At 43.4% G+C, this 12,622-nt stretch overlaps 2 long non-coding RNA genes across 2 annotated transcripts; one reads left to right on the plus strand and one right to left on the minus strand.

The window, feature by feature from the left end:
- Positions 1-102: 102 nt before the first annotated feature.
- Positions 103-1,837, minus strand: LOC145721784 (uncharacterized). Its single transcript, XR_014145692.1, has 2 exons — positions 1,574-1,837; positions 103-193 (listed from the first exon to the last, which is right to left on the minus strand). It is a non-coding gene; the product is annotated as an uncharacterized LOC145721784 (long non-coding RNA).
- A 65-nt stretch (positions 1,838-1,902) lies between these two features.
- LOC145721785 (uncharacterized) lies at positions 1,903-9,510 on the plus strand. The gene is made up of 2 exons (XR_014145693.1): positions 1,903-2,104; positions 9,324-9,510. It is a non-coding gene; the product is annotated as an uncharacterized LOC145721785 (long non-coding RNA).
- The last annotated feature ends 3,112 nt before the right edge of the window (positions 9,511-12,622 follow it).

The raw sequence follows: 12,622 nt of genomic DNA on the forward strand, positions 1-12,622 counted from the left end.
CGGCCCTGGGCACATGCTTGCCAGCGCCCGTCTCACTGAAGAAGGTGTTGAAGGAGTCATCTCCTCCCCCGATGGTCTTGTCACTTGGCATCTGGCCATCGGGCTGGATGCCGTGTTCCAGGCAATAGAGCTCCCAGCAGGCGTTGCCGATCTGGACACCAGCCTGGCCCACGTGGATGGAGATGCACTCACGCTGTGGAAAAGTAGATTAGAAAAAAAGAAAATCAGTATTAAACTAATCTAGTGACTGTAAAGCAGAACAAAATAATTTATGTAAACAATCTTACAAACTTCCCCTTCTAAAACTATTTAAAATGTAATACTCTTCTAGGGGAGACTCTGTATACTTTGATATGCATGGCTTTTAATGAATTTCTTTTCCCTATCTAAATTGGGAAGGTCTCTCTTTCCAGACCAAGAGCGCTTAGTCACAGCTTCCTCCTTTGGAAGACGAAGATAGGGAGGCCATTCATCCAGTGCTCAGGCCTCAGAATTCCATTTTAGACTACGCGGCCAGATTTCCGGGCAGCTCCCATCGCAGGAAGCACGTGGCCAGAACAGTGCAGAGGAAATGTCTGGCCGCAGGGACAAAGGGCGGGGCTTTGCGGCACAGGATGAATGAGCAATTCAGGGTGTGCGCGCACCCGCGCCCCTCTGCGGCCACCGGGGCCGCGCAGCTGCAGAGACACGCAGCAGCCACGTCTGCAGAGGCGCCTGCCATGGCCAACCATCTTCGGCTCCCCCAGGCGTTGGGCTCAGCCCAGCACCTTCACATCTGTCAAGGCACAGCGGGGGATTATCGGCGGCCCAGATCTGGACCAAGATCCGATTTCCGTTCCCTCAAAATCACTCACTGCCACCACCTGCTCCTATGCGCATTCCTAACTTAGACCAAGGAAGGACAGATGGCTTCTAGAAGCTGTTGGGAGCTAATTGTCCTAATACTCTAGCGTAGTGCGGCACAGTGACAAGGAGCCGTTCTCCACATTCATCTTATTGTTCTTGTTAAAAAACAACAACCCCCCCACCCCCCCACCTCAGGCTAAGAGAAGACACACCCTACGGTGGTAGACCCTCAGCACCCGGCGCGCACGCGCAGACGGCAAAGGCGGTCTCCCGCCGCTCCCTGGCGGGAAGGTAACGGTTGCGCCTGCGCTTTTGTGTCGGGCTCCTTCCCGCCTCCGCGTTTCTGGCAGAGGAGGAAGTGAGGGCGTGGAGAGCCCGCGCGCGCGCGCGCCCGCCAAAAGCGGACGAAGGAAAGGGGGATGGGAACGCGCGGGAAAAGACTGTAGGGTCTCGGGTCGCCGCGTCCAAGAGGTAAGGGCTAATTGAGAGCCCCAACCACAGTGGGGGAGCCGGCGTCCGGCCATGCCCTCCCAGAGTCCAAGAAGAAAACGCGGCAGCCTCCCTCCCGGGCCCCAACCATTCTCACTACTACAACCCTCGCCTCTAGCCTCGCTTTTCGCCTTCCAAAACCAGAGCGCTGATCCCTGGCTAACGGCCCCCCCAAGACTGCCCGGCTCGCGTTTCCCGTTTTCCAGAGCGAGGGCGGCGTCCTGAGCGGCCCACTTACCATGGTGGCTATGTGTTAGCAGGCGCAGGCGACAGGAGCAGACACCGGGTCCCGGTTACTGTCCCCGACAAGCTAAGAGTCGAGGTAAGTAACGCACTGAGGCGGGGGCGCTGCCGGAGCTACTTAAGTAGCGGTCCGGGGAGGGGCGGGCGGGCCCAGGCGGTGCCATGGCCGCGGGCCCCTCCCCCGGCCCGGCGCGCCCACTCGGCGCCCGGCTCGGCCGCCGCAGAGGCGGGCTCCTGGCCCAGAGCCACCTCCCCGCGCCGGCCCTGCGGGGCGGGGTCCGCCGCGCCTGCGGACAGCGAGCTCGGGTGCTGCAGTCTGCGGCGCATGGCCGCCAGGGCTTGGGCGGGGGCGGGCGCAGGTTCGGAAAGCAACCAACATGGGAACGGGAAAGCAGGCTTGCCTTAGTTTGGACGAACCCTAAGACGTAAGAAGTCTGTACAGTTTTAAAGATGAAGCACCATGAGATGCAGAAATTTCTGGTCCGGATAGCTCAGCTGATTATTTTCATGTTGCCACAATTTGTCAGTGAGTTTTGTCTTTTTCTTTTCTCAGTACTTACCTGAAAATGTGGAGGATGCAAGGTTTAGAAAACAGACTAGTTTTATTTGGTTTATTGTAATGACTTGTTCGTTAAACTAAGGTGCCAGATGTTGGAAGCAAAAGTATTTCAGTCATTCAAAGAGTAGTGCCTAAGCATTGAACATCGAAGCTGTTAAAAGGGCCTACTAGGCCCCATTTTTAGATATAACCAATAACTTTATCGAACAGTCCCAGGGGCTTTTAAAAAGGGAGATTCAAAGATACATTTCAAATTTGGTAGCTGAATTGTAGAAGTGAGGACAGAAACTTGGGTAGTGAGGAAACTGACACTGAAGGATATTAGGAAGTAGGGAATCCTTGTGTTATATAGAGCTTTGTAAAACTCTATATAATAACTGCTTTCTGTTATGTCAAGATCAATTGGTTATAGCCTCCTTCTAGGAGGCCCAGATTGTAGTGGATACCCTCCTCCCCACCTCTGCCTTTCAGGAGACTATTCCAAGACCATAAACTATGTAAACCCTTGGAAATGCATGAAGTGGTTAGTTAGGTTTAAAATGTGGATTTAAAATGGTCCTGGCAGAAACCTATTGTTGTTACACTATTCAAAATATCCTCCCAGGGATAGTATGTAACAAAAAAGCAAGTGTAAAACTAACAATTCACAGTTCATACTCAGTTATTACCTTGCTCAGATTTGGTAAAGACTTCACCCTTCATATCAGACAAATAACAGATTTACACTGTTAATATGTGTGTGTAGTTTGTAAGGATATATATGTACACACACATACACACACATATTTTTACTTTCTGTGTATGTAAAATTTCCACTCATATGAACCTGGAATACAAACAAGGAGGTTTTCTTTTATTTCTAATAAATATATTTTTTGTAATCCTGTTAAAAGGTTTTCTTGCTTTCTTTTCCTTTTTTTTTTTTTTTGTAGGATGATTTTTTGTGAAAAGGTTTTCAACTCAAGATCCAAATTTGCACGTATTTTCCAAACTAGGTTACTGGGGACAGGAATATATTTGAATATTGTCTCACTTATTCTTAAAGGAGATGGAAAATAATTAGTTTGCCTGGACCAGCAAATGAATGTTAGGGAACCACCCTGCTTAACTCCATTTTGCTGTCTGCTCTGGATGAAAGCCATTTGGAAGCAGGCACCTCCCTCCTTCTAGCTCTCTGCAGAACCTTAGAGCTTTCACTGCAGAGATTTGCTCCTGTGGGCCTGTATGTCTCCCCAGATACCTTCCTAAAATCATTAGCTTTGCTAGCCTTGTTTCTGTGAATTCCCCTGTTGTGAATGAGGAAGTATTTGAGGGTTTTTTAGGTCCCTGGTGACACCTTAGTTTTCAGAGAGTAATTTAGATCCAAAATGGACTTTTAAATATAATCTAGTCTGGTATCTTTATGCCAGAAAAATATTGAATAATGCTAAGTTTATTTTGCTACCTCTTTAGTACCTGAGAGGAAAGGCTGACATTTTTTTTCCTTTTTTTACCTATATTAAACTTATATAGGTTTATTTGCTTATATTATATATAGATGCATATACTTTGTATATATTTAACAACTAAATAGTAGTTATCTATTGCTGGAATATAAACATAGTATTATCCACGATCTTAACATTTTAACTGATTATTAGATCTTTGTTTTGTTGGACTGTTTCAGGGTCTGTAACTATTTGCTTTAAGTCTTTGGTGTAATGGGAAACCCTGTGTTGCTATTTGAGCCACTCCCATTTTTGCTACTTAGTATTGTGGCCATTTGCTACTGTTCTACGCAGTCAGAAACATTTCTAATAGTTCCATATTGTGGTTTAGACACAATAGTTCACAATATATTTTGTTCCTTTAACCAGCTCTACAGGGAAAGACAAAAATAAGTAGCAGTAACTTACCAAACATCAACTATTTTTGAATATTTGATCTTTTATTCTTATTTATTGCAGTGTTATAAATTTACATGCTATATAGTGTTCTGTCTCTCCCCCCCCACCCCTCCACCCCTACCCCCACAGGTAGATGGTATAGGGGAAAGAAAATGGGTTTTGTTTTTTTTGTTTGTTTTTAAAGATTTTATTTATTTATTTGACAGAGAGAGACACAGGGAGAGAGGGAACACAAGCAGGGGGAGTGGAAGAGGGAGAAGCAGGCTCTCCGCTGAGCAGGGAGCCCCATGCGGGGCATCATGACCTGAGCTGAAGGCAGACGCTTAACGACTGAGCCACCCAGGTGCCCCTAGACCCTTAATTATCTTTCTCCAGCTTCATTTATGAATGGGAATCAGTGAATTTGAATCATCTTTTTCTCATCCTGTCACATTCAAACCCATTAGTAAATTTTATCAGTTTCATCTTCAAAATGTGCCCATCGCTTTTTATCACATCCCCTTATTTCATAGCATTTATAGAACCTGAAATTACCTTGTTTGTATATTTATTTACTTATTTAAAATTTGTCTCTAATTCCATGCAAGCTCCATGTCTGTTTTTGTGGAAGCCAATCTTGGTTGCACCTCCAAAAAACACCGTCTTCCATTCTTCTTTGCCAGGATAACATCTCTGTGTCTCTTTTTTTTTTTTTTTTAAGATTTTATTTATTTATTTGACTGAGAGAGACACAGCGAGAGAAGGACACAAGCAGCAGGGGTGGGAGAGGGAGAAGCAGGCTTCCCGCGGAGCAGGGAGCCCAATGCGGGGCTCGATCCCAGGACCCTGGGATCATGACCTGAGCCAAAGGCAGACGCTTAATGACTGAGCCACCCAGGCGTCCCTTTAATTTTTTAAAAAATATTTTATTCATTTATTTGACAGAGAGAGACACAGTGAGAGAGGGAACACAAGCAGGGGGAGTGAGAGAGGGAGAAGCAGGCTTCCCCAGGAGCAGGGAGCCTGATGCGGGGCTCTATCCCAGGACCCTGGGCTCATGACCTGAGCCAAAGGCAGATGCTTAACGACTGAGCCACCCAGGTGCCCCTCTCACTCTGTCTCTTTTTAAAGGATATTTATGTGCTCAATCCCAAGGGATAAATCAAAGGAACCCTATTTCCCTTTACCAGATATTTACTTGCTTTTTCAGTCTCCTTTATAATTGGACCCAGTTCTGGCCAGTGGAACATAAAGGGAAGTTGGCTAGGGTATTTCTGCAAATGGATTTGAAAGAGGACTTCAACTACCTTCATTTTGACCTCAGTCTGTACTTTCTTTTTTTTTTTTTTAATGATTTTATTTATTTTTTTGACAGAGAGAGACACAGTGAGAGAGGGAACACAAGCAGGGGGAGTGGGAGAGGGAGAAGCAGGCTTCCCGCGGAGCAAGGAGCCCGACGCGGGACTTGATCCCAGGACCCCGGGATCATGACCCGAGCCGAAGGCAGACGCTTAACCGACTGAGCCACTCAGGCGCCCCTCAGTCTGTACTTTCTAAGTGACTAACTTCTTTTTTCCAAACTTATCTCTCTCTCTTTCTCTCTTTTTTTTAGATTTTATTTTTAAGTAATCTCTACACCCAATGTGGGGCTCAAATTTACAACCCCAAGATCAAGAGTCACAGCCAGCCAGGTGGCCCATACCAAACTTATCTCAACCTAGGCAAAAGACCCTGTGGGCAAAGCATCCTCTGATGGGAACCCAAACTACCCCTTTGAGCAATAAGGACTGCCCTGAGCCAGCAAGACCCCTCATGACTGACCCTAAGACAATGATCAATTTAACCTTCACTGCCTACCTGCATGTACCCACCAACCTTTGCTCCACATTTTCCTTATATATACCTGGAAGTATTTTTGACACTTTGGAGTCAGACTTTGAGATGCTGGTCTCCTGTCTTCCCAGTGTTGGCCTCACTGAAATAAATTCCTTTCTTGTTTCACCACCACTCTTTTCTCTGCCTTTAGATTTTGTCAGTGGTGAGTGGCTGAACCTGATCTGTTTGGGACCCCCAGAGCCAGGTGCTCCTGCACCCCTGTGCCCCAGCTACAGTTTTCTCCCCTGATGAAAAGAGATTGCACCCTTGAGGACCTTTAGTTTCACTTCTTCCCCTTTCTTTCTGCTTTTGGAAATGTTCTGTGAAGGTGTGATGCCTATAGCCAATTTAAGATTTTCAGAGTCTTAATATAAAAAGAATCAAAGAGATGACATCTCAGTGCTCTGACACCATGAAGCTGTTGAGCCAACCTTAAAACTAGCTACGTCCAGGGGCGCCTGGTGGCTCAGTCGTTAAGTGTCTGCCTTCAGTTCAGGTCATGATCCCAGGGTCCTGGGATCAAGCCCCACATCGGGCTCCCTGCTCCGTGGGAAGCCTGCTTCTCCCTCTCCCACTCCCCTTGCTTGTGTTCCCTCTCTCACTGTGTCTCTCTCTGTCAAATAAATAAATAAAATCTTAACAATAATAAAAAAAATAATACTGAAGGAAGAAGTGGATGGGAACTAAAGAAGGGACACAGAAGAAGCTAACAATTCAGCTTTTGACATGTCTTGAGGTTTAAGTGTCTGTGGTACATATACCTGGAGATGTCTATTAGTCAGTCATATATGCAGCTATGGAGAGAGGAGAGAGATACAGATTTGAGAGTCTTCAGCATAAAGATGATAATTAAACTGTGAAGATGGATAAGACCACTCAGGTGGAATGCATAGAGCTTGGAGAGTGGTGGTCTTAGTAGAGAACCTGGCCTTAGTAGGGAATCTGAAGAATGGTCATATTTAAAGTAGAGAAAAGGAACCTGTAAAAGGGGTCTGAAAAGAAATGATCAGAGAGGGAGAACTGGAGGTCTCACAGTCCAAGGAAAGAGAGAGTTTCCAGAAGGAGAAGTGGTACAATGCCAAATGCTGCAGAGAAGTTAAGCAGAGTAAAGACTGGAAAGGGTTCATTGTATGTATATAAAAAACAATATGACTTCTGTTTTTATTTATTGGACAAATATTTACTGAGAGCTTACGATGCAAATACTCCTTTTAAGTGTTGGGTAGATATAACAATGAACAAAATATGCCCTTCCCCTCATGGAATTTATATTTTGGTGAAGGAGAAAGAAAATAAATATATAGCAAAGAGATGTGAAATATAATATCAGGTGCTTTTGGGTGCTATGAAGAAAAATAAAGTGTGGAAAAGAGATTAAATTTACAGAGGAAGGCTATTTTAGATAAAGTGATCTGAGAAGGCCTCTCTGAGGAGGTTGTTATTTGAACAAAGACCTGAATTAGGTGGTAGAGTGGACATTTCAAGCAGAGGAACATCAAATGCAAAAGCCTGAGGTTGAGGGTGTATGTCTTTTTAAAAGCAATATTAATGAAGTCAGTGAGATAAGAGCAGAGGAAGTGAGGGAGAGGGTATTATGAAATGATATCAGAGAAGTACCTGTGTCTAGGTCATGTAAGTGTCTTTCTTATTAGTCATGGGAAGACTGTGTTTTATTCTAAAATCAGGGAAGCCATTACATAGTTCTGAGCAAAGATGTGACATATTCTATTTTAGATTTTAAAAGGATTGTCTAGCTGTTATGAGAATAAAGTATAAGAGGTTAAGAGTGGAATAAGAAATATGAGTTGGAAGGGAATTGTAGTAATGCAGATAAGAGGTGATAGTTACTTGGACCAGGGTGGACCAGTGGTGCAGGTGGTAAAAGGAGGTCAGTGTATAGATAATTTTTGAATGTAGTACTGGTAGGATTTACTAATGCATGGAATGTAGAGTGAGAAAGAGGAGTCAAACATGATCCTAAGGTTTTTGGCCTGAGCAACAATGGGGAATACTGAAGGAGGAACAGATATAAGGAAATGGAGGGAATCAGAAGTTCAGTTTGGACATGTTAAGTTTAAGATGTAGGGTATTAGTCATCTAAGTAGAAATGATTAGGCAGTAGGCTAAAGTGTAGAGAAAAAGTCATACTGGAGATAAATTTAGGAGTCCTCAGCATAGAAACTGGGTGACATCACCTAGCAAGAAAGTGTAGATTAAAAGAGGACCAAAGATTGAACCCTGGAGCATTTCAGCTTTTAAAAATTAGGAAGTGGATCCTGTAGTCAAAGTGAGAAGGAGTAGCTAGTGGTGTAAGAAGAAAAACATGAAGAGTGTGGTGTCCTAGAAACCAAATGAGGCAAGTGTTTCAAGCAGGAGAGTGATAACTGTGTCAAATTCTTTTGGGAAGTTAGGTAAGATGAGTCTGAGAGTTGGCTAATAGATTTGGCAGTGTGGATGTCACGGGTGACTTGGCCAAGAGTGGCTGCAGTGGCGCAGTAGGAATGAATGAAGGGCCTGATTGGAGTGGATTTTAGAGAGAATGCAAGTGAGGAAGTGGAGAAAGTGGGATAAAAACCTCCTTTGAGGAATTTTGCTTTAAGAGAATAAAGGGTGATAGCTGGGATAGTTCGATAGGGATGTTCAACAAAGGGAAGATTTTTAAAGAAGATGGGAGATATTTTGGCATGTTTGCTAGTGAGAATAAACAAAAGGGAGGGGAAAATTGATGAAAAGGGGATAAATTCAGGAGCAAAGTTTTAGAATAGTGAAATGGGAAGGGATTCAGTGCGCCACTGGAGGGGTTAACCTTAGAGAGGAGCATGATAGTTTAGCCATTGACACATAGGAGGAAGCCAGAGGAGTACAGATTCAGGTTGGTAGTTAGATTTGGTGGTAGGAACGTTGGAATTTCTCTTCTGGTTGCTTCTTTTTTCTTCCCCACCCTAGTGAAATAGGAAAATAGGTAATTTGTCCTTATTCTCTCCATGTTTCTTTTTCTTTCTTTCTTTCTTTCTTTCTTTCTTTCTTTCTTTCTTTCTTTCTTTCTTTCTTCTCTTTCTTCTTTCTCTCCTTTTTTTTTTTTAAAGAGAGGGAGAGAGAGAAGGGTGGGGAGTGGCAGAAGGAGAGGAAGAGAGAGAATCTTAAGCAGGATGCACACCCAGTTCAGAGCCCAACATGGGGCTCCCCCGATCTCACAACCCTGAGGTTATGACCTGAGCCGAAATCAAGAGTTGGAGGCTTAACAGACTGAGCCACCCAGGTGCCACTCTCCCTGTTTCTTAATAACAACAGAACCCTGATTTTTTTGGGAGCAGGGTGCCAAGTTTCTGTTCCAACTACACAAGGGATGTCTATGTGACTAAGTTCTGGTGAGTTGTTAGTGGAAGTTGTCTTGTGGGGCATCTGAACTGGTATATGTTTTTGTCCTTTCTCTTTTTCTTGCTTAGAATGTGGACATGATAACTGAAGTTCAACCATCTTATGACAATAAAGTGAACCTAAACCATTGCTAAGGATGAAGGAAGATAGAGTCTAGGTCCCTGATGACATTGTGGAGCTGCCACACAAGTCCAGGATTGCCTACCTCTGGACTTCTCATTATGGGAGAAAATAAAACAATTTGTTTAAGTCACACTGATCTTTTCCCCTTTTTTCCTTTTTCTGGGATGTGTGTGTCTGTTATATGCAGCTGATTGAATTTACAATTGATGTGGTGGGACCTTGTGGAATTTCTCTTCTGTTTTTAAAATTTTTTTCTTTTTTTCAGTGAAATGGGGAGGGGAGGGTCATTGGCTAAATGTGAGGATTGGGGAGGGAGTTTGGGAGATTTAAAGAGAGTAAATATATAAAATAGTCATCTCTGAGAGCAGGAGAGTAAATTAACTAAGAAAATGTAGAATTTACAAGTGTTGTTGAAGGCATAGTAGGTTTTTCAGACATTTATGGCTATAAATATAAAATGATATCAGTTGGGCACCTGGGTGGCTCAGTCGGTTGAGCGTCTGCCTTCGGCTCAGGTCGTGATCCCAGGGTCCTGGGATCGAGTCTCATGTTGGAGGCTCAGGGAGCCTGCTTCTCCCTCTGTCTGCCACTCTCCGTGCTTGTGCTTTCTCTCTTTCTCTCTCTCAAATAAATAAAATCTTAAAATAAATAAGTAAAATGATATCAGTCATCCTGGTTATGTTTTCTCGAGTCAGGTTCAGCTGCTCAGGTGAGGTATGAAACAGGTGGAGAGATGGATTTATCCAGGATTGGTATTTTGCTGAAACTGCTAGATCACCACTGTAAATAAAAGACAAAGTAGATGTTAGTCACTGAGAAGATAATTGAATATCTGAATGGATTTTAAAAAACATGTAGTAAAGGGCGCCTGGGTGGCTCAGTTGGTTAAGCGACTGCCTTCGGCTCAGGTCATGATCCTGGAGTCCCTGGATCAAGTCCTGCATCGGGCTCCCTGCTTGGCAGGGAGTCTGCTTCTCCCTCTGACCCTCCCCCCTCTCATGTGCTCTCTCTCATTCTCTCTCAAATAAATAAATAAAATCTTTAAAAAAAAAATAAAAATAAAATTAAAAAAATAAAAAACATGTAGTAAAAACAATAGACTTAAAAGCAAAACTTAAACACATTTTTTGAATAGTTAAAAATTCTCATGGTTCAAAAGTTGAAGAGAGGGTCACCTGGGTGGCTCAGTCGGTTAAGCGTCTGCCTTTGACTCAGGTTGTGATCCTGGGGTCTTGGGATCCAGCCCTGCATCAGGCTCCCTGCTGAGCCTGCTTCTCCTTCTCCTGCTCCCCCTGCTTGTGCTCTTTCTCTGTGTGTGTCAAATAAATAAATAGAATCTTAAAAAAAAAAAAAAAAACAAGTTGAAGAGATAAGCAGATATACACTGAGAAGTTTTGCTTCTACCTTGTGATGGTTAATTTTATGGATCAACTTGACTGGGCCAAGGGATGCTCAGATAGCTGGTTAAATATTATTTTTGTGTGTGTCTGTGAAGGTGTTTCCAGAAGAGATTAACATTTGAATTTGGTGGACTGAGTAAAGCAGTTGGTTCTCTCCAGTGGGAGTGGACATCATTCAAACCGTTGAGGGCCTGAGACACCTGGCTGGCTGAGTCAGTCGAGCCTGTAACTCTTGATCTCAGGGTCCTTGAGCCCAGAGTTCAAGCCCCATTTGGGTGTAGAGTTTACTTAAAAAAAAAAAAACCCAAAAAACCCAGAAACATTGAGGTCCTGAATAGAACAAAAAGGCAAAGGAAGGTTGAATTTACTTTCTGCCTGACTATTTGAGCTGAGACATCAATCTTCTGTCCTCAGTGCTCCTGGTTTTCAAGCTTCAGATCCAGACAGAAATCTACACCATTAGCTCTCCAGCCATTGAACTACATGACTGGTTTTCCTAGGTCTCTAGTTTGTAAATAGCAGATAGTGGGACATCTCAGCCTCAATAATCATGTGAGCCAATACTTTATAATCCAGATAGATAGATGATAGATAGATAGATAGATAGATAGATAGATCAATCGATCGATCCTGTGGATTCTCTTTCTCTGGATAATCTTGCCTGATACACACCTCTAATGCTCATTCATTCCATTCCTCCCCACTAGCCCTACAGATAAGCATTTGTATTAGTTTGTTGTGAATTTGTTCAATGTTTCTTTATGACAATATAAACATATATTGATTGATTGATCTAGTCTTATTTCACTCCTTTCTTATATACAAGAGGGTATCAAATTATAGTGCATGCTGTTTTACACCTTACTTTTTTCACTTTTCAGTATATTCTGGATATCCTTCCATATCAACAACTCCTAAAGAGTATCTTCATTATTTTTATTTTTATTTTATTTATTTATTTATTTATTTATTTATTTGTTTGTTTGTTTTAAGACTTTATTTATTTGACAGAGAGAGACACAGTGAGAGAGGGAACACAAGCAGGGGGAGAGGGAGAGGGAGAAGCAGGCCTCCTGTGGAGCAGGGAGCCCGATGCGGGGCTCGATCCCAGGACCCCGGGATCATGACCTGAGCCGAAGGCAGATGCCCAACGACTGAGCCACCCAGGCACCCCTATTTTTATTTTTATATTCCATCTACAAAATGTCGATGTAAAATGAACAAGCCTTTTAGGATCTCTAAACATAAGAAAGAGAGTGTTATTTGAGCCCAAGTTAAGACAGCTGCCCAGGAAACATGATCTTCACAGGGAAAGTGCTCTGAGAATGAGTAATTTTTACATGGTTTTATACTTTTTTATATCTTGTGAAAGCTCAAAGGATTACAGATTAGCATATAGGCAGGAATCACAGGTTTTATCGTAAAAGAATCCAGGGAGTAGGAGCATTAATGGATATCTCAAGGACAAGATGGTTTTCCTTTAGTCTACTTGTTCAGATGTACAGTGCATATGTGGCAAGTCATAAATCAGGCTTTTGGTTTGAACGAAGTTTATATAGTCATGCTGACTTAGAAATCTAAAATGGGGGGTGCCTGGGTGGCTCAGTCGTTAAGCGTCTGCCTTCGGCTCAGGTCATCATCTCAGGGTCCTGGGATCGAGCCCCGCATCAGGCTCCCTGCTCAGCGGGAAGCCTGCTTCTCCCTCTCCCACTCCCCCTGCTTGTGTTCCCTCTCTCGCTGTGTCTCTCTCTGTCAAATGAATAAATAAAATCTTTAAAAAAAAGAAATCTAAAATGGCTTCTCTTGCGTATCAGGCCTTTAGAGAGTTTTTCTCTCATCAAGAG

Source organism: Leptonychotes weddellii, chromosome 5 (genome assembly GCF_054177405.1).
Source record: "Leptonychotes weddellii isolate Sample4059 chromosome 5, ASM5417740v2, whole genome shotgun sequence".
In the NCBI taxonomy this organism is placed as follows: Eukaryota; Metazoa; Chordata; class Mammalia; order Carnivora; family Phocidae; genus Leptonychotes; species Leptonychotes weddellii.